Source organism: Mobula birostris, chromosome 10, assembly GCF_030028105.1.
Source record: "Mobula birostris isolate sMobBir1 chromosome 10, sMobBir1.hap1, whole genome shotgun sequence".
Taxonomy (NCBI): Eukaryota; Metazoa; Chordata; class Chondrichthyes; order Myliobatiformes; family Myliobatidae; genus Mobula; species Mobula birostris.
Window position 1 is genome coordinate 4,131,930 of NC_092379.1, and position 21,853 is coordinate 4,153,782.

Sequence of the window (21,853 nt, forward strand, 5' to 3'; positions counted from 1 at the left end):
AGACAAGACAGTCCCCTGTGGAGCCCCAGTGCTGCTGATCACTCTGTCGGACACACAGTGTTGCAAGCACACGTACTGTGGTCTGCCAGTCAGGTAATCAAGAATCCGTGACACCAGGAAAGCATCCACCTGCATCACTGTCAGCTTCTCCCCCGGCAGAGCAGGGCGGATGGTGTTGAACGCAGTGGAGAAGTCAAAAAACATGACCCTCACAGTGCTCGCTGGCTTGTCCAGGTGGGCGTAGACACAGTTCAGCAGGTTACTGAGCTGTAGCTCTAAATAACCAAAATTAAAATCAATAAAATCTTCCTGGGTGATTCTATTTAGTTAAGAGTTTATCCGACTGCTTATAATTTCTCCTTTTAAAACAATTAGTTGAGATCCAGCATGGAACAGCCCCTCCAAGCCCTTCGAGCTACACCGCCCAGCAATCTCCAGATTTAACCCTAGCCACATCATGAGACAATTTACAATGACTAGTTAACCTACTAAATGGTATGTCCACCAGTGTGTACAAACTCCTTACCGGCAGGGGTGGAGTATTGAACCTGGGTCACCTGTACTGCAAACCGTTGTGCTAACCACTACACTACCATGCCACCAACATTTCTTTCCTTGCTTATGTTTGAGATATTTTCGCTCACTTATTTATATTTCTCGACCAGTCTTCTCAGAAAGTTGCATTCAGTTCCTGCTCAGTTATTAAAACACTGTGTTCAAGTTAGTTAAATATGTATCAGAGAAAAGGCATTTGAACCAGATAGTGCTGATATCGCAGGGAATTTCACCGTCACAAGTGAAGTTAAGACACATTGTTTTATTCCAGGGATCTGACCTTTGAGATTTTTCAGTGATGTTCCAGTGAAATGTGCGTAGAGTTTTCCAGTTGTGACTCTAACCCAGCTATGTTTCCAATATTGTCTCGCTTCAGTGGTTAAGGCGCCTAAGAATGACACAAAGAAAGATGTATCTTTAAACTTATGCAACGTCTGCAAAATGCTGGAGGAACTCAGCAGGTGAGGCAGCATCTGTGGAAAAGAATAAACGGTCGATATTTCGGGCTGAGACCCTTCATCAGGACTGAGAAGGAAGGGGGAAGATACCAGAATAGGGAAGTGGGGAGGAGGGGAAGGGGGATAGCTGGAAGGTGATGGGTGAATCCAGGTGGGTGGGGAAGGGCTGGAGAGAAAGGAAGCTGATCGGAGAGGAGAGTGGACTTTAGGAGGAGGGGACTCAGGAGGAGGTGATCGGTGAAGTCAGAGTGGGGAATAGAGGAAGAAGGGAGGGAGGGAATGTTTTCTGTGTGAAGGGTATGATTTCATTTTGTAAAGAGTTTTCTGACTACTGATGGTTTAGTCAGGTTTATTGTCATTTAACAATATACACGTATACTGCCAAACGAGACAACGTTTCTCCGAACCAGAGTGTGAAGCACGGTTGTGCACATAACACACAGTAACTTGGGAAAGTAAGAATTGAATCTACAAATGAGTAATGCAGAGATAAACAAAGTCAAGTGCATAAATTAAATATTGTAGGGTGCAGTGCAAATTATCCGGTGACACTTCCAGTGCAATACGGCAGGAAGTTCAGAAACCTGATGGCCTGAGGGAAGAAACTGTTTCCCATCCTGACCGTTCTTGTCTTTGTGCATCGGAGTCTCCTGCCTGATGGTAGAAAGTCAAAGACGATGCTGGATGGATGGGTGGGATCCTTGATAGTACTAAGGGCCCTGCGTACACAGCGTTCCTGACAAATGTCCCCGATGGATGGTGGGGAGACCCCTACGATCCTCTCGGCCGTTCTCACAGTCCTTTGTAGGGTTTCCGGTCCGATGCTCGGCTGCTCCCAGACCAGATGGAGATGCAGCTCGTCAGGACGCTCTCAATGGTGCTCCTGTAAAATTCTGTTAAGATGGTGGGGGGGGGGGAGCATTGCTTGCCTCAGTCTCCTCAGGAGGTGAAGGCGCTGCTGTGCTCTCAATTCAGGAGAGGTGATATTGAGGAACCACGTGAGGTCATTCATGATGTGAACTCCCAGGAACTTGGTGCACTTAACTCTCTCTACAGCGGAGCCATAAATGTATAATTTCTCTTAATAAACTTGCTCTTTCCTTGCTGATTTTTAAGATATTTGTCCTGACTTATTTATATTCCTATATCAACCTGGTGTGTCACTGGTGAGGTCAGTATCATTTATTTTAACTGACCCCAGATGTCCCTTGGGTAGTCAGTGATAACCAAGGGTCTTGTGACATTAACAGTTCTACTGCTTCTACAGATGCTTTCCAGTCCGCTGTGCTCCTCGAGCAGACTGTAAGTTGCTCTTAAAAATAATCTGCTGGAGGAGCTCAGCAGGTCGAGCAGCATCTGTGAGGGGAGGGAAATTGTCAACGTTTCTGCATAGGGACTTACCTTTGAGGCCCCAGACATAAGACATTTGACGCATGACATCTGAAGTTTTGACGGACTTCTGTAGGTGCGTGGTGGAGAGTGTATTGATTGGCTGTGTCACAGCCTGGTATGGAAACATCAATGCCCTCGATTGGAAAAATCTACAAAAAGTAGTGGATTTGGCCCAGTCCTTCACGGGTAAAGCTCTCCCCATCATTGAGCATGTCTACATGAAACTGTCGTAGGAAAGCAGCATCCATCATCAGGGAACCCCACCACCCAGGACATGCTCTTTTCTTGCTGTTGCCATGAGGAAGAAGGTACAGGAGCCTCAGGACCCACACCATCAGCTTCAGGAACAGTTATTAACCCTCAACCATCAGGCTCTTGAACCAAAGGGGATAATTTCACTCAACTTCACTCACCCCATCACTAACCTGTTCCCACAACCTATGGACTTACTTTAAGGTCTCTTTGTATCATGTTCTCGTTACTTATTGCTATTTATATTTGCATTTACGCAGTTTGTTGTCTTCTGCACTCTGGTTGATCTTTCATTGACCCTGTTATGGTTACTGTTCTATAGATTTGCTGAGTATGCCCACAGGAAAATGAATCTCAGGGTTGTATATGGTGACGTATATGTACTCTGTTAATAAAGTTTAATTTGAACTTTGAACCTTTGTGACCCTCTGCCCAAACCTCAGTCAGTTCCACGCTGTCACAATATCCAACTCTTATTGAACAGTACAACACAGGAACGGGTCCCTCGGTGTCCGCGCCAAACACGATTCGCAATTAAACTAAGTTACTTCTGCCTGCACTTGATCCCTGCGCATTCATTTCTTTAACAGCTCTTAAATGCCCGTGTCATATCTGCTTACACCACCTCCCCTGGCAGCTCATTTCATACACCACACTGTGTAAACATTTGCCTCACACATCTGCATACATATCCTCTTACCTGCCAATCTCCTCCCTCCGGTGCCCCTGCCCTGTCTCCATTGGTCTACTCTCCTCTCCTATCAGAGTCCTCCTTCTTCAGCTCTTCTTTACCTCTTCCACCCATCACCTGCCAGCTTCTTACTTCATCCCCTTCTCCCCCATCACCTGCCTTCTTAAACTCCTTCCCCTCCACTAAGCTTCTTATTCTGGCTTCCTTCCCCCTTCCTTTCCGGTCCCGATGAAGGATCTTGGCCCGAAATGTCGATCCTCTCCATAGATGCTGCCTGACCTGCTGAGTTCCTCCAGCATTTTGTGTGTGTTACTCCGCACGGCTCCTGTAAACCTTCCCCTTCTCATCTTGATTGCACATCCTCTAGTATTTGACACTTCTGCCCTGGGAAACCAATCAAAAATTCCCGTTCTATATAAACAGCATCCTGGAAGATTTCTACCCTGGGATGGGTATTGGGGTGGAGATACGTCTCTACCAAAGGAGGTGTAAGGTGCTCCTTCCCTCCGCTAGCCTGCAGGTCACCCTTGGGCGAGGTGTAACACCTGTTTAGCCCCCGATCAGGGTCACGTGAAACCATGGGAGCAGGTGGTGGATGGTCGTATGAGCAGTCGGTGCAGATCACAAGTCCTGGTTATGTGACCACTGACACCAAGCAGATGATCTCTGAAGATTTTTGATAATGGCTGGGGTCACCAGTCTTGTAAAGACACTGCCCAGAAGAAGGCAATGGCAAACCACTTCTGCAGAAACATTTGCCAAGAACAATCATGGTCAAAACCATGATCGCTCACGTCACATGACACGGCACATAATGATGATGTCATACAACAAGGCACATAATGATGATTATGATGACGAACCAGGGAGAAAAGATTCTGACACCTTACCAAATCCACGCCTTTCATAATTTGCTAAACCTCTACTGGGTCTTTCCTCAGCCTCTGACGTCCCAGAGATAAAAACCCCAAGCCATTTGTCCAATTTCTACTTATCACTAATACTCTATAATCCAAGCAACACCTTGGTAACCCTCTTTTGCACCTTTTACAAAGCCCTCACTTCCCTCCTGTAATGTATTTGCTGTGCACTTCACCTCTACGGGGGTATAAGCCGCCAACAGTGGCTCGGTGGAGTCCTCTGTGCTGGGACAGCCCTTTAACCTTTCCCCAACTGTGGCCCATCTTCTTGGTACGTCCCTCCTTTCACAAGGATGAGGTCTTCAGAGCTACCGTTGGTGTTCCTGTAGCACGGGATGTGGTTGCCAGCCGTCCTCCTTTCGCCGCTGGGCTTGGGACCATCCATGGCGGATTTCCTTCCTTCCTGTAATGGGACAACCAGAAGTGGACGTTAGTGCGGCCTAACCAAACTTCTGCAGAGCTGCAAAACAAATTCACTTCTCTTCTACCCGCCGTCTGATCAATGAAAGCAAACAATTCAATTCAATTCAATTCAAGTTCCATTGTCATTCAACCATACACAAATACTCATCAATACAGCCAAATCAGTGTTACTCTGGGGTCAAGGTACAAAACGCAGTACCAACAGTCACACACGGCACAGAGCACGCATAGCACATGCAAGATAAAAAGATGCAGCCACTCAATAAAAGAGACCAAACTCAAGCCATCCAACACTGCCCAACTCCGCAGACGACCACAGCAGAGCTTGTCTTCTGCCGAGCGGACACTGGGGGGCAGCACTGACTCCAGCCTGGGTGCCACACCACACTGCCCCTGTTGGAGCGCACCAGTTCCAACGCCTGTCTCACATTAGGTGACACGGCGGCTTGAGGCCCAGTCCTCGCACATACAAGATAGCAAGCGCATATAGTACATCGTAAAGTACAATTACACAAAATATACATGTATATATATGCCAATTAGCTATGGACTTAGACCTAAAGAGCCCTCTGCCCATCAAAGCCGTTAAGTATCTCGCCATGAAGTGTATACTTCCCTGGTTTTCCATCGTCTTCACCAAGTCAACACTTCCTTTCCCCCATTGAGTTTCTCCACCATTTACTCCAGATTCCAGCATCTGCAGTGCCCTGTGTCTCCATCTATTTTAAGAGCCAACCATATTACTGGGTCTGGGGTTTATATCAGCTACACCAGGGGTGGATCACAGATTTCTCCCTCGAGGAGCATCCATGCCATAGGTAGTTTTTTATTTAATCATAAAACCATAGGAGAAACACACACAAAATGCTGGAGGAACACACACATAAAATTGCTGGTGAATGCAGCAGGCCAGTCAGTATCTATAGCAAGAGGTACAGTTGACGTTTCAAGCCAAGACCCTTCGTCAGGACAGGTAGTCTGCGTTCACCAGCATTTTCGTATGTGTTGCTTGAATTTCCAGCGTCTGCAGATTTCCTCGTGTTTGCATTTTTAAAATGCTGGAGGAGCTCGGCAGGCCAGGCAGCATCTATGGACAAGGGTACAGTTGACGTTTCGGTCCGAGACCCTTCCTACTGAGGTCCTGCTGAAGGGTCTTGCCCCAAAATGTTGACTGTACTCTTGTCCACAGACACTGCCTGACCTGCTGAGTTCCTCCAGCAATTTGTGTGTACTGCTTTTCATCTCCAGCATCTGCAGATTTCTCTTGCTTGAGACATGAGAGCAGAATCAGGCCATTTGACCCATTGAGTCTGCTCCGCCATTCCATCATGGCTGATTTATTTTCCCCCCTCAACCCCATTCCCCTGCCTTCTCCCTTTGGCGTCCTGACTAATCAAGAACCTACCAACCTCCGCTTTAAGTGTACCTCCACGGCCGTCTGTGACAACGAATCCACAGATTCACCAACCTCTGGTGAAAGAAATTTCTCCTCATCTCCATTCTGTAGACATCCTTGCACTCTGAGGCTGTGTGCTCTCTGGTCCTAGACTCCCCCACTCCACATTGTCTCCACATTCACTCTCTCTCGGGCTTTTTCAATATCCAATAGGCTTCAACAAGATTCCCCCCCCCCCCGCCCAATTCTTCTAAGCTCCACCAGTACAGGCCCAGAGTTATTGAACTGCTCTGATATTCCTTTGCAAGTTGCTTTATTTCATTTTATTTATTGAAATACAGCCCCTCCGGCCCTTCAAGCTGTGTCAGACAGCAGCCACCCGACTTAACCCTAGCCTAACCAAGAGACTATTTACAATGACCAATTAACCCAGCAACCGGTACATCTTTGACTTTGGGAGGAAACCCACGTGGTCACAGAGAGAAGGTACAAACTTCATACAGACTGTACCAGTGACAATAAACCTGAATCTGATTCTGACTGCAACTTGGCTCAGAAACTTCTGAGCTGTCCCCATCGTTGTACCTGCCTCAGCTGTGTTACCGTACACGCCTTAACCTCTTCCTCTGGTAGCTCGTTCCGAATATTCACCTCCTTCTGTGTGTGTGGAAAAAAAAATGTCCTTCAGATTCTTATTAAACCTTTTCCTTCTTCTCTAAACCTGTGGCTTCTGGATCTTGATTCCCTAACCCTGGGGAAAGGACTGTCCATTCACTCTGTCCACGCCCCCTCATGGTTTTATAAGCTGCAGCAGGCTATCAAGAAAGCAAATGGGATGTTGGCCTTCATTGCTAGAGAGACTGAATTTAAGAGCAGGGAGGTTATGCTGCAACTGTACAGGGTACTGGTGAGGCCGCACTGGAGTACTGTGTGCAGTTCTGGTCTCCTTACTTGAGGAAGGATATACTGGCTTTGGAGGCAGTGCAGAGGAGGTTCACCAGGTTGATTCCAGAGATGAGGGGGTTAGACTATGAGGAGAGATTGAGTCTCCTGGGACTGTACTCACTGGAATTCAGAAGAATGAGAGAAGATCTTATAGAAACATGTAAAATTATGGAAGGGATGGATAAGATAGAGGCAGGAAAGTTGTTTCCACTGGTAGATGAGACTAGAACTAGGGGACATAGACTCAAGACTGGGGGGAGTAGATTTAGGATGGAGATGAGGAGAGACAGCTTTTCCCAGAGACGGGTGAATCTGCCTGATGAAGCAGTGGAGGCTACCTCAGTAAATGTATTTAAGACAAGGTTGGATAGGTTTTTGCATGGTAGGGAATTAAGGGTCACGGGTAAAAGGCAGGTAGGTGGAGCTGAGTTTACGGACAGATCAGCCATGATCTTATTGAACGGCAGGGCAGGCTCGACGGGCCAGATGGCCGATTCCTGCTCCTATTCCTCATGTTCTTACGTCAGTCTTCATTCTCCTACCCTCCAATGTATAAGGTCTTCAATTGGGTTCAGTGGACTGTGGTGAGGCAGGGTCGACCGCCTGACTGAGTGGGAAAGAGCCAGTATTTATCTCACATTCCGAATTGCCTTTGAGGAGGTGGTGGTGAACATTTTAAAATGAGCATAGGGGTCGAGCTGTCGGAGGAAGCTGGTGAGTGGGGTGCAATTGGAACATTACCGCGTTAAGAGACGTTCAGATGAGCACATACTGGTGTAAAAACACCAATGCCCAGGAACAGGAAACGATAGGCACAGGCTGGTCCATCGCAGACAAAACCCTCTCCACCTCTGAGGACATTTTACATGGATTGCTCCCTCATGGAAAAGCAGCATCCGTCATCGAGGGACGACTATCGATGGGACAGGACCCAGCTCTTAGAGCGAGGAGCGGCCTGAAGTTTGGATGATTTAAACGCCACGCCAGGCGGATTGGAAAGGTGTCGGGACTGGAGGCAAGGGTTGGGCCAGCTCTTCTCACTGCAGTACTGTGCAAACCTCCCTGGCACCCTAGCTATATCTCTGTGTCTGTGACTCCTGCACAGCACTGGATACATAACCAAGGTGCCTCACGCTCTGCACTGCAAGCTTTTTTTTAATATCATTTCCTGTGTGGTTAATTTTGATTTGATTTGAATCACACAGAGGAAAGACACCTGCTTCCACCCTCCGTTTATTTGTCCTCGAAACAGTAATAGATGACTTTTTGACTCAATACGGTTCGGATCCCCGCAACCTGCCCAGGGGCGCTTACGCATGTCATGAGCTGGTGAGGCCTGGCAGTGCCCATCCCTCTCCAGGCCAGACCACAGCCGATGTCCTGCGACTGGGTGGCCTGCCCTGGCCTCGGACACGTGGCCATCGTAGATCTTCGAGGAAATCATCCGCCCTGGCCGGGGATGTTCTTCACCACGTTAGCACCACCCGCTCACATCATTTAGCCGGCAGCTGAAGTTGTGTGTCGGGGTGTGCCACTTGGGGGTAGGCGTGAGGGATTTAGGAGATGGATGCGGACCAGTGATGCCCGTTCACCCTACTGGGTAGAGTACTGCTGCCAGACATCCAAGGTACCACCTCTATCCACCTGGCTCAAATACTCCTTCTACCCCATCGTTGTCAGACCCTTGCACGATAAAGTGGATTCCTGATCTCACAATCTACCTCGTTGTGACCTTGCACTTTATTGTTTACCTGCACTGCACTTTTTCAGCAGATTTTGCACTTTATCCAGCATTGTTATTGCCTTGCCTTGTTTTATTTTTTGACATAGTTTGAACTTTGAACAAGGATAGGAAAGGTTCAAAGGGATTTGGTCAACATGCGGGCAAGTTACAGGGGTGGCACTGTCGCGTGGGTCGTTAGCGCAATGCCTTACGTACAGACGGCCCGGGTTCAATTCCCACCACTGCCTGTAAGGAGTTTGTACGTTCTCCCCGTGACCGCATGGGTTTCCTCCCACAGTCCGAAGGCATACTGATTGGTAGATTAGTTGGTCTTTGTAAATGTCCTGTGATGAGGCTGGGACTAAATCGAGGCATTGCTGGGCCGTGCAGCTCAAAGGGCCAAAACAAAATCTGCAGATGCTGGTAATCCGAGCAACACACACAAAATGCTGGAGGAAGCCGGCAGGCCAGGCTATGGAAAAAAGTCCAGTCGACATCTCGGGCCGAAACCCTTTTGCCTCTTTCACCAATCAACTTCCCAGCTCTTTACTTCACCCCTCCCCCTCCTGGTTTCACCTATCACCTGGTGGGTCTCCCCTCCTCCCCCCCCCCGCCTTTTAAATCTACTCCTCAGCTTTTCCTTCTCCAGTCCTGCGGAAGGGTCTCGGCCCGGAACGGTGGCTGTACTATTTTTTTTTCCATAGGTGCTGTCTGGCCTGCTGAGTTCCTCCAGCATTTTGTGCATGCTACAGGGCCTGTTCTGTGCTGTATCTCAATAAATTTTAAAAGAAGAGTAACTTTCGGTACAGTGCAGGTAGACAATTTGGTCATCGTGGACCATGTGGACCAAAGGGCATTTTCCTGTTCGCTGTAACACTATGACTCTCGACCCATTGCATTTCTTCTGGACAAGATGCTCCCACATTGTCCATAGTCATAAAAGCAGAGAAAAAAACACATGGAATTGGGTTCTTTGGTCTCCATTATCCATGCCAATCTTAATCCCATCTACACCAATCCCCTTTGCTCACATTAGGTATGTATGTTGGGCTGCCAATTTTAAGGATCTTTCCAATACTTGTATTGATATTGGTGCTGGTTTTATTTTTGTCACATAAACCGAGATGCTGTGACAAGACTGCCTTGCACACTGTTTATACAGATCAGATCTTTACTCAGTTAATTGAACTGGCGGTTGTCTGTCGGGTTTGACGCTGACAGGAAACCTGTGCTGGAGACCTGTTTTTAAAGCGGAAAAGCCACTGCCCTCATGATCTCCGAAGCCCAAGCCCAGTGGTACCAACAACCGTCACAAACTGGGGTCTTCCCTGGTTGCAGTGGGTGACCGTGACGTCTTCTGTGCCTCGTCATGCCCTTCGCTCTCCACAGAGCGTTACAGAACCGCCTTCCTGGCTGTTTGGATCTCACGGTAGTGTAGTGATCAGCACAACACTCTATAGTACCGGTGACCCGGGTTCAATTCCCACCGCTGTCTGTAAGGAGTTTGTACGTTCTCCCCGTGACCGCGTGGGTTTCCTCCAAGTGCTCCGGTTTCCTCCCACAGTCCAAAAACCTCCTGGTTGGTAGGCCAATTGCTCGTTGTAAACTGATTAGTCTAGGATTAAATTGGGAGATTGTTGGGTGGCGTGACCCAAAGGGCTGGAGGGCTTGTCCCATGCAGTATCCCAATAATAAATTTATTTAAATAATAAATAATAAATTTAATAAATATAATAATAATAAATTAAAACAACAATAATAAATAATAATAATACATTTATTTATTATCTCAATAATGACTAAATAAACAATAACACCTCATCCGCCCCGGTCCACCAGAGCTGCCTTTTCATGCTAGAACAGGTTTGCCCCTACTTGACTGAAGTACGAGGCCCACTGGCTGGCCGCCCTCAGCGGGTTTAACCCACCTGTGGAACCGGTGTAACCTGGGAGCTCTGACTCCTGGAATAGTGAGACAGAGCAATAGTTCTCTGCAAACCGGCGGCTATCTTTTTGAAGCAGCCCGCCAAGTTCAAGATATACCTTCGGCCATAATCGGCTGAGAATTGTTCTTAACATGGTTCACGAGTAAAATAAAGTAAAACAACAACAAAGCAAAATAAAGTGTAACAGCTGGTGGAAAAAGTGCAGTGCAGGTAAACGATAAAGTGCAAGATCATAACCAGGTAGATTGTGAGGTCAGGAATCCATCTTATCATGCAGGAGGTCCACTCAAGTGGAATAGAAGCTGTCCAGGTGGTAAGGTGCTTTCAGCTTTTTGTACTTGCTGCCTGAAGGGAGGGGGAGAGGAGAGAATGTCTGGGGTGTGTAGGGTCTTTGATTCTGCTGCCTGTTTCACTGAGGCAGTGAGAGGTGTAGGCAGGGTCCATGGAGGGGAGGCCGAGCTGCGTCCACAACTCCTTGCAGTTTCTCGAAGTCTTGCAGAGCAGTTGTCGTACTGAGCCGCGATGTGTCTTCCATTGATTCATCATGGTTATTATTCTCTTATGGATTTACTGGGTACACCCGCAAGAAAACGGATCTCGGGGTTGTAAATGGTGACACATATGTACTTTGATAATAAATTTACTTTGAATTTAATGCATCCAGACCGAATGCTTTCTATGGTGCATTGATAAAAGTCGAAAGGAAACATACCAAATTCTCCTATACTGAACAGTATAAAACAATTACCTGCCAGACACCCTTCCTCTCAAATTAAACTCCTGCCCTCTTGTGGTTTTATACCCATGAGAGCAGAATCTGCAGTCTAGCTTTTCTGCACCAGTGAGGCGCTCGAAAACAATAATGCTCTCAATACTGAGAGAGTTGTCCCAAGATCTCTGAATCCTGGAATAGTGAGATGGAGCAATAGGTCTCTACAAACCCAAACAACAGGAATTCTGCAGATGCTGGAAGTTCAAGCAACACACATTAAAGTTGCTGGTGAACGCAGCAGGCTAGGCAGCATCTCTAGGAAGAGGTACAGTCGACGTTTCGGGCCGAGACCTTTCGTCAGGACTCGGCCTGAAACGTTGACTGTACCTCTTCCTAGAGATGCTGCCTGGCCTGCTGCGTTCACCAGCAACTTTGATGAGTGTTACCAGTCTCTACAAACCAGTGCCTACCTAATTTAAACAGTCCTCCAAGTACAAGATATATTTTCAGCCATTATCGGCTGAGTATTATTTTTGACATAGGTCTATAAATAAAGCAGGAAAGATACTGGTTAGGTATAGATTGTGGTGTAGAAATCTGATAAGTAGTGCAGGATGGATTAATCAAAGATTTTATCTTTCGTTTCAATGACATTAAGCAGATGAGATCGTATCTAACACAGCGCATCTGCAGATGGAACAGCACACACAAAATGCTGGGAATCTCAGCAGGTCAGGCAGCTTCTGCGGAGAGGAATAAAGGGTCGACGTTTCCAGCCCAGACCCTTCACCAGGACTGGAAATGAAGGGGGGAAGAGGCCAGAATAAGAGAGTGGGGGGGGAGTGAAAGGAGAGCAGGCAGATAGGCGAGACCGGGTGATGGGGCAAGGTAGATGGGTGGGGGCCGGAGGGGAAGAGGGGAAGAAGTGAGAAGCCGGGAGGTGATAGGTGGAAGAGGCAAAAGGACGATGAAGAGGGAATCTGATAGGAGAGGACTGTGGACCATTGGAGTAAGGGAAGGAGTTGTGGAGCCAGGGAGAGGTGATGGGCAGGTCACAAGAGTGCAGGGGGAGAAGGGAAGGACTGAAAGACCACCAGAAGAGGGGAAAATAAAAAAAAGGCATGGGGCAGTGGGGGAGGGTGCATGGGTGTGGGGGACCATGTCGGTGTGGCAATGGGAAGCCATATTGAAATGGATGGCCACTGGGAAATCTTAGTCTTACAGAGAAAATGCAGTGCGGGTAGCCAACAGGGTACAAGGGCCATGACGACCTAGATTGCGAGGTCAGGTGGTCACCAGTCACCGGCAAGAGGTCCATTCGAAGTATTTTAACAATGGTGCAGAAACTGTCCTCGACCCTGGTGGTGCTTATCTTCAGACTTTCATATCTTCTGCCGATTGTGGGGTGGGTGGGTGGGGGGGAGAAGGAAGAATGTCCGGGGTGGTGGGTGGGGGGAGAAGGAAGAATGTCCGGGGTGGTGGGTGGGGGGAGAAGGAAGAATGTCCGGGGTGGTGGGTGGGGGGAGAAGGAAGAATGTCCGGGGTGGTGGGTGGGGCTGTCGGCTCTGCTGGCTGCAGTGAGGAGTGTAGTCAGCGTCCACAGGGGGAAGGCTGGTTTCCGTGGTAGGCTGGGCGGTGGTCTCAGCTCTCCGCAGTCTCTGATCGAATGGCAGAGCAGACTCGATGGGCTGAATAATCAGATTCGGGTTTAATATCACTGGCATGTGTCATGAAATTTGTTAACTTACAGGCAGCAGTACATTGCAATATGTGATAAAATAGAAAAAAAATTAATAAATTACAGTGTATATACAGCATGTGTATATTAAATAGTTAAATTAAAAATAGTGAAAAAACCGAACTGATAATAAATAAGCAGTGAAGGGAGTGCTCATGGGTTCACTGTCCATTTAGAAATCTGATGACAGAGGGGAAGAAGCTGTTCCTGAATCACTGAATGTGTGTCTTCAGGCTCCTGTACCTCCTCCCTGATGGTAGAAATGAGAATAGGGCTGTCCTGGGCCCCAATGGAATTAATAGCCTAATTCTTCTCCTATGTCTTATGATCTTAAGCTCGATCCTGGGAAGAGCAGTTGTCATGCCAAGCGGAGATGCATCTGAATAGAATGTTTTCAGTTACTAACAGGAACTGCCAGACCCCTACCTCTGTTTAATACAGTTGAAAACTCATACGCCTTGGCTGCTGTCCACAGGCAGTGAAAATAACAAATGTCTTACCTATATGTTCATACTAGTAATCAGAGCTTATTAGCACTAACCATTACCACAGCCGTTGAGGCCTCTGTCGGTCAGGGTTGACCATGGATGTTGTGTCCTGGCTGTCTAGGCACACCAGCCTGGGCAGTACGATATGGAGAGCAAGCTGTTGCCCATGTAGCAGGCTTCCACTCTCCACACAGCTGATGAACCCAAAGGAACGGCAGAGACCGATCCAGTTTGGCACCAGCAATGTCGCAGGAGTTGCCTGTCAGAGTTGAACTCAATGTGGGACTGCCATAGGCGTTCCAGTTCTGGATTTTTCTCTCGGGGTAATTCCCTAACACTTCCCCAAGTGATTATAGCTACAAGGCAGCGGAGGTTTGAGATCAAAGTTTTCCTTCTCCTAGATGAGCTGCCAACCACAGTTGACAAGCCCCGTCTGCCCGAAGCAACTGGTTTTAAGGTGCCAGTAACTCGCCTTTGCCCCTTCTCCTGTCAGTAGAAATGGTTTCGCTGGGCCCAGTAGCTAAGCCACCCGTGAAGGCCAGGAGCTGGAGCTGGTTGTCAGAGGCTGTTGGAGATACACACCACTGGGTGCATTTAATAGGTGGTGGGAGCTTGTCTCCATCACCACCCCCGGCTCTAACAACCGTAAGGAACCGAAGCTGTTAGGGTAACACTATTGCATCACCAACAACCTGGGTTCAATTCCTGCCAGTCTCTGTAAGGCCTTTACATGTTCTTCCCATGACCGAGTGGGTTTCCTCCAGCTGCTACAGTTTCCTCCCACATTCCAACAACATACAGATTGATAAGTTAATTGGTCAGACCGGTGTAATTGGGCTTGTGGGCCAGGAAGGCCTGCTACCAGCTGCATCTTAAAGTGAAAAGATAATACAGCCCCTCATAGTTCAATGGTTGCATTTAACACCAGAGAATGTATACAGTGTACAGCCTGAAACTCCTACTCTCCGCAGACATCCGCAAAACAGAGAAAACCTCAAAGAATGAATGACAAAAACTTTACAACCCCAAAGCCCCTCTCCTCCCACACACAAGCGGCAACAAAGCACCATTTCTCTCTCTCTCTCTATACTCTCTCTCTCTCTCTCCCCCCTCTACTCTCTGTCTCACTCTCTATCTATTCTCTCTCTCTCGCTCTCTCTCTCTCTCTCGCTCGCTTTACTTTCAAATGGCTTTACTTTCACCTCTGAACCATGGACTGGATTCCCCTCGTATCTTTCTGGGCAAGTGAGTGTAGTCTGTAGTCTGAGGGGACACTCACTTGCGTACTTAATATCATTCTTCTCAGAAATGGCCTTCAAACAAATCCCTAAAACCAGGTCTCTCAGCTGAGGGCTTAGACCATAAGACATTAGGAGCAGAATTAGGCCATTCAGCCCATCGAGTCTGTTCTGTCATTCCATCATGGCTGATTTATTATCCTTCTCAACCCCATTCTCCTGCCTTCTCCCCAAAACCTTTGATACCTAACTAATCAGAAACCTGTCTGCTTTAAATAGACTCAATGACTTGGCCTCCACAGCCGTCTGTGGCAATGAATTCCACAGATTCACCATCCTCAGGCTTAAGAAATTCCTCCTCATCTCCGTTCTAAATGGACGTCCCTCTCTTTTGAGGCTGTGCCTTCTTGTCCTAGATTCACTCACTAATTTTAATTGATCATCATCATCATTATGTGCCATGTCATATGACATCATCATTATGTGCCGTGTTGTATGATGTGGGCAATGATGGTCTTTGACCAACACTATTCTTGGCAAACTTTTCTACAGAAGTGGTTTGTCATTGTCTTCTTCTGGGCAGTGTCTTTACAAGACGGGTGACCCCAGCCATTATCGATACTCTTCAGAGATTGTCTGCCTGGTGTCAGTGGTCGCATAACCAGGACTTGTGATCTGCACCGGCTGCTCATATGACCATCCACCACCTGCTCCCGTGGCTTCACCTGACCCTGATCGGGGGCTAAGCAGGTGCTACACCTTGCCCAAGGGTGACCTGTAGGTTAGCGGAGGGAAGGAGTGCCTTACACCTCCTTTGGTAGAGACGCATCTCCACCCCGCCACCCATTTGATTGATAGGGTTCAATTATTAATGGGAGATAGTTAAGGGAAAGAAAGAGGAAGGGACAAACTTCCCAAGATCTAGGACCCGGACTCAGAGTGGGATTGAAGGAAGTCTGACACACGCACTAGTGTTAGACTTGGAGGAGGTTCAAGGGAGGTTGGTGGGCTGACTTGTAGGTGGCTGTGGAGGCCAAGTCATTGGGTATATTTAAGGCAGAGGTTGATAGATTCTTGATTAGTCAGGACGTCAGGGGAAAAGACAGGAGATTGGGGCTGAGAGGAAAATGGATCAGCCATGATGAAATGGGGGAGCAGACTTGACGGGCCAAATGACCTGATTCAGCTCCTCTATCTTATAGTCTGCGGGTCTGATGGAAGTTTTCTCTTTTGAACAAAGGAAAATGAGAAGTGACTTGACGGAGGTGTATAAAATGATAAAAGGCACAGATAGAGTGCCGGGACAGAAATAGCCAGTACCCTTGAGGGTGATTGGAGAAAGGTGAAGACGCGATGTCAAGGGCAGTTAATTACGCAGAGAGTAGTGGGTGTGTGGAAAAAAAACATGGATGATAAAAACTGATGTAGGGGGGGAAGGGTTAGGCAGATCTTAGTTAAAAGGTCAGCGCAACATTGTGAGCCAAAGGGCAAGTACTGCATTTGTTCTCGGTGAGAGATTACCAACAGAGAAGTGAAACTACTTGCTGCCTGACCGTGGAAGTCACTCTGGCTGGCCTTGTGTTATCACTCCCCGAGGTTAAACAGAAACAATGAGGCGCCGGGGTAGAGGGAGGAAGGGAAGTTCCGCCGTTACTTTTACTGATCGCCAGCACAGTTACAACCCCTGTTGTTGCGTTATGAGTCAGCAGGCCTGGGTGATGGGAAAGACCCAGTCATGTTGCTACTTTCAGCCACTGACATATCAGTGACACTCTTTGGGAAAGTCCATCAAATTAGAGCCAAGAGGACGTAGCACATTTTAGGGGAAGACCAGCCACGAATAAAAGAGAGATTTGAACGTGAGTAACTGCCTGAAGAAATCACTATTTCTTTTAAGGACCACTTTGGCTGGAGCTGTTTAGATTTGTAGCATGCACCATGGACGGCTCCTCTGAAGTGATACATCTTCCTCCTCCGTCCCAGATAAGGGCTGGGAAATCAACAAACTCAGTGCCAAAGACGGAGGGAAGTTTCTGAATAATGCTCGGGGAAACCTTCTTCAATTTTCCTTGAATACCTTAACTTCCTTAATGTATGAGAAGAGTTTGATAGCTCTGGGCCTGGTTAGCACTACTCGCTGGAGTTTAGAAAGATGGGGAGGGCGTGGGTTTCTCATTGAAATCAATCCAATATTGAAACGCATAGATGAGGTGGACGTGGAAAAAAATGCATCTTATATTGGGGGAGTCTAGGACCAGAGGGCACACTCTCAGAGTAGAAAGATGTCCCTTGATAACTAAGATAAGGTAGAATTTTTTTTAGCCAGAGGGTGGTGAATCTGTGGAATTCATTGCCACAGATGGCTGTGGAGGCCAAGTCACTGGGTACTTTTAAAACAGAGGTTGATATGTTCTTGATTAGTCAGGGCATCAAAGGTTACAGGGGGAAGGCAGGAGAATGGGGTTGAGGGAGTTAACGGAGCAGATTTAAAGGGTTGATTAGCAGAATTCTGCTCTTACGTGTTATGTGTTCTAATCTTTCTGGCTTTGCTGGGCTTTTCTTTTTGATACAAGCTGGACCAATGAAGCAGACAACGGTAGAGGAACATCAAGGAAATAAATATTCAGAGTATCATAAGTCTGGGAAGAGAAGGAAGGTTCCTCCGTGTGGAGTAACTTCAGTGCAAATGTGGGATCAGAATCTGAATCAGGTTTATTATCACTGGCAGGTTCATGAAATTTGTTATCTCAGCAGCTGCAGTTCAATGCAATACATAATCTAGAAAAAGATAATAATAAATAAGTAAATATAACAGTATACGTATATTGAATAGATTAAAAATTGTGCAAAAACAGAAATAATATATATTTTAAAAGTGAGGTAGTGTGCACAAGTTCAATGTCCATTTAGGAATCGGATGGCAGAGGGGAAGAAGCTGTTCCTGAATCGCTGAGTGTGAGCCTTCAGGCTCCTGTACCTCCTACCTGATGGTAACAGTGAGAAAAGGACATGCCCTGGGTGCTGGAAGTCCTTAATAATGGACGCTGCCTTTCTGAGACACTGCTCCTTGAAGATATCCTGGGAACTTTGTAGGCTAGTACCCAGGATGGAGCTGACTAAATTTACAACCCTCTGCAACTTCTTTCGGTCCTGTGCAGTAGCCCCTCCAGACCAGACAGTGATGCAGCCTGTCAGAATGCTGTCCATGGTACATCTATAGAAGTTTTTGAGTGCATTTGTTGACATACCAAATCTCTTCAAACTCCTAATAAAGTATAGACGCTGTCTTGCCTTCTTTAACTGCATCAATATGTCGGGACCAGGTTAGATCCTCAGAGATCTTGACACCCAGGAACTTGAAACTGCTCACTCTCTCCACTTCTGATCCCTCTATGAGGATTGGTATGTGCTCCTTCGTCTTACCCTTCCTGAAGTCCACAATCAGCTCTTTCATCTGCTCTCCTCTCTCTATACCCATGACTGTGTGACTAGGCATAGCTCAAATACCATCTATAAATTTGCTGATGATACAACCATTATTGGCAGAATCTTGGATGGTGATGAGAGGACGTACAGGAGGGAGATATGCCAGCTGGTTGAGTGGTGTCACAGCAACAACCTGGCACTCAACGTCAGTAAGACCAAAGAGCTGACTGTGGACTCCAGGATGGGTAAAATGAGGGAACACAAACCAATCCTCATAAAGGGATCAGAAGTGGAGAGAGTGAGCAGTTTCAAGTTCCTGGGTGTCAAGATCTCTGAGGATCTAACCTGGTCCCAACATAGCGATGTAGTTATGAAGAAGGCAAGACAGTGGCTATATTTCATTAGGAGTTTGAAGAGATTTGGTCTGTCACATAAAACACTCGAAAACTTCTATAGATGTATCATGGAGAGCATTCTGACTGGCTGCCTGGAATGGGGGGGGGGGGGGGTTGCTACTGCACAGGATCAAAAGAAGCTGCAGAAAGTTGTAAAATTAGTCAGCTCCATTTTGGCTACTACCCTCCTGGATTATGGTTCAGGAGCAGCTTCCTCCCCTTTGCCATCTAATTCCTAAATGGACATTGAACCCATGAACACTACCCCACTGTTTTTTAATATATGTTATTTCTGTTTTTGCACTATTTTAATCTATTTAATATAGATATATACTTAATTTTGTCACATACCCCCTGACGGGTTAACGAACCAGCAGAAATGGAAAACACTTTGGAGACCAGTATTGCTATTAACTAATAATATTTATTAGTAACTACGCAATACAGTAATATAAATGCAGATAAATCAAACAGGTTAGCAATGATTATATATAAGTAAGTGTGGAATATATATGAAAACTAAGCTCCTTCAAGTCTAGGGGTAAATAGATAGTCTTACGATGGTGAGTGAAGTTCAGTTAAGCTTCGTGGTATTGAGTTCAGTCATGATGGAGAGAGGGAGAGATCTGAGTCTTCAGGAGAGCTGACGCCGTCGATCTTCCCGTTGTCCTCCGAAATCCTTTTTAAGTCACCGACTGTGACCAAAACAAAGGGGACCGTTCTTCTGTGGTGGAATTATCAACCCAGGCGAAGGTAGGACACACAAATAACTCCCCACCGATCATACCCTATCCACACTGTGAGAGCCACTGATCGATCCTCCAAAAACCCACTTTTTTCTGTGGGCCCCACAAAGCTCATTCAGTGTCCAAAATCATGTGTTGCAGGCCTATCCTCTGACCTTCTATTCATCTCACCGTACTGAGTATGAACTGTCTCTCAAATAACTCCTCCTCTTTCTGTCTGTGTAAGAGTGTACAAGCAGGCAAATGTCCTTGGAGAAAGTTTAAACAACCTGTGAGCAGTCTTTGTCTCTCTCTCTCTCTCTCTCTTCAAAAGCACAGTTCATAGGGGTAATTCAGCACAGTTTATAGGGGTAATTCAGAACCCTGTCACACTGTAACTGATTCACTTTTTTTTCTATATTATCATGTATTGCATTGAACTGCTGCTGCTAAGTTAACAAATTTCATGACACATGCCGGTGATAGTAAACGTGATTCTGATTCTGAGTATGTGGTTTCGGGGTACTTAGAGGCACATGATAAAATAGGCCAAAGTCAGCGTGGTTTCCTTAAGAGAAAATTTTCCCTGACAAAACTGTTAGAATTCTCTGAGGAAATAACAGGGAGGATAGACAAAGGAGAGTCAGTGGATGCTGTTTACTTGGATTTTCAGAAGGCCTTTGACAAGTTGCTTAACAAGATAAGTGCCCGTGGTATTACAGGAAAGATACGGTTATGGATAGAAGGCTGGCCGACTGGCAGGTGCAAAGAGTGGAAATAAAGTGGGACTTTTCTGGTGGCTAATGTTCCGCAGAACTCGTTGCTTCTTTTCATGTTACATGGCAACGATTTGGATAACAGAACTGACGGTTTTGTAGACATGTTTGTGATTGATGTGGAGATAGATGGAAGGATAGGTGTCAAGGTATCAGAGAGTCTGCAGAAGCACTTAAACACATCAGGAGAATGGGCAAAGAAGAGGTGGAGGGAATATACAATATAGTGTTGGGAAGTGTATGGTCATGCACGTTGGTTCTAAATGGGGAGAAAATATAAAAATCAGAGGCACAAAGGGACTCAGGGTTCCTTGTGCAAGTTTCCCTAACTTGGAGGTTGAGTTGGGGATAAGGAAGACAATGTTAGCGTTCTCTTCGAGAGGACTAGGATATGAAAGCAAGGATGCGATGCTGAGGCTGTTTACAGCACTTGGAGAATTGTGAGCAGCTGTGGGCCCCTTCCCTAATGAACGATTTGTTGGCATTGGGGAGGGTCCAGAGGAAGTTCGTGAGAGTGGTTCTAGGAATGAAAGGGTTAACATGCGAGACTGGTTCTGGGAATGAAAGGGTTAACATGCGAGTGGTTCTGGGAATGAAAGGGTTTAATCGGTAATGCACCATTAAGCTGGGTGTCCAACTGCGGTAAAACAAGACACAAAGTATTTACATGTGAAGAGCATTTGGTGCCTCCGGGCCTGTAATCACTGGAGTTTAGAAGAATGGGGGCGGATCTCACTGAAATCCATCAAAATACTGAAAGGCCTAGATAGAATGGATGTGGAGAGGATGTTTCCAGTAATGGGTGAGTATAGAACCAGAGGGCACAGCCTCAGAATAGAGGGACATCCCTTTAGAACAGAGATGAGGAAGAATTTCATTATTGAGATGGTGGTGAATCTGTGGAATTCATTGCCACAGACAGCTGTGGGTATATTTAAAGCAGAGGTCGATGGTCTTGATTAGTAAAGATGTCAATGGTTACGGGGTTAGGGCAGGAGAATAGGATTGAGAGAGTTAACAAATCAGCCATGGAAGGATGGTGGAGCAGACCCGATGGGCTGAATGGCCCAAATCTGCTCCTATGTCTTGTGGGCTGATTCTGCACTTTTTGTTTTCAAAGGTGAACATTTACCCCGATAGTCTTTCTTTTTCTAACCTCTCCCATCCATGTACTTGCCCAAATTTCTCTTCATAAAGACCTAGCCCTGGCTAACCTCACCCAATAGCTCACACCTTCCAGTCCTGGCAACATCCTTGTAAACCTGATCAAAACTTAACAGTGTACGGTACTCTGAGCAGCCTCACCAATGACTACAGTGCAATATCCCAACAGTTATACTCCGAGCCATCACTGATAAAGGCCAGTGTGCTAAATGTCTTTTCCATCACCCTGTCTACCTGCGATGCTGACTTCAATGCACTGTGCACACTCTGTTCCATTACACTCCCCAGTTCTCTACCATTCATAGTATGCAGACAGAGGGTAGTGGTCGAAGGAACTTATTCGGGCTGGAGGGCTGTAATTACTGGTGCTTCACAGGGATCTGCGCTGGGACCTCTGATGTTTGTGATGTATATAAATAACCTGGATGAAACTGTAGATAAGTGAGTTAGTAAGGTTGTTGATGAGACCAAGATTGGTGGAGTTGTGGCG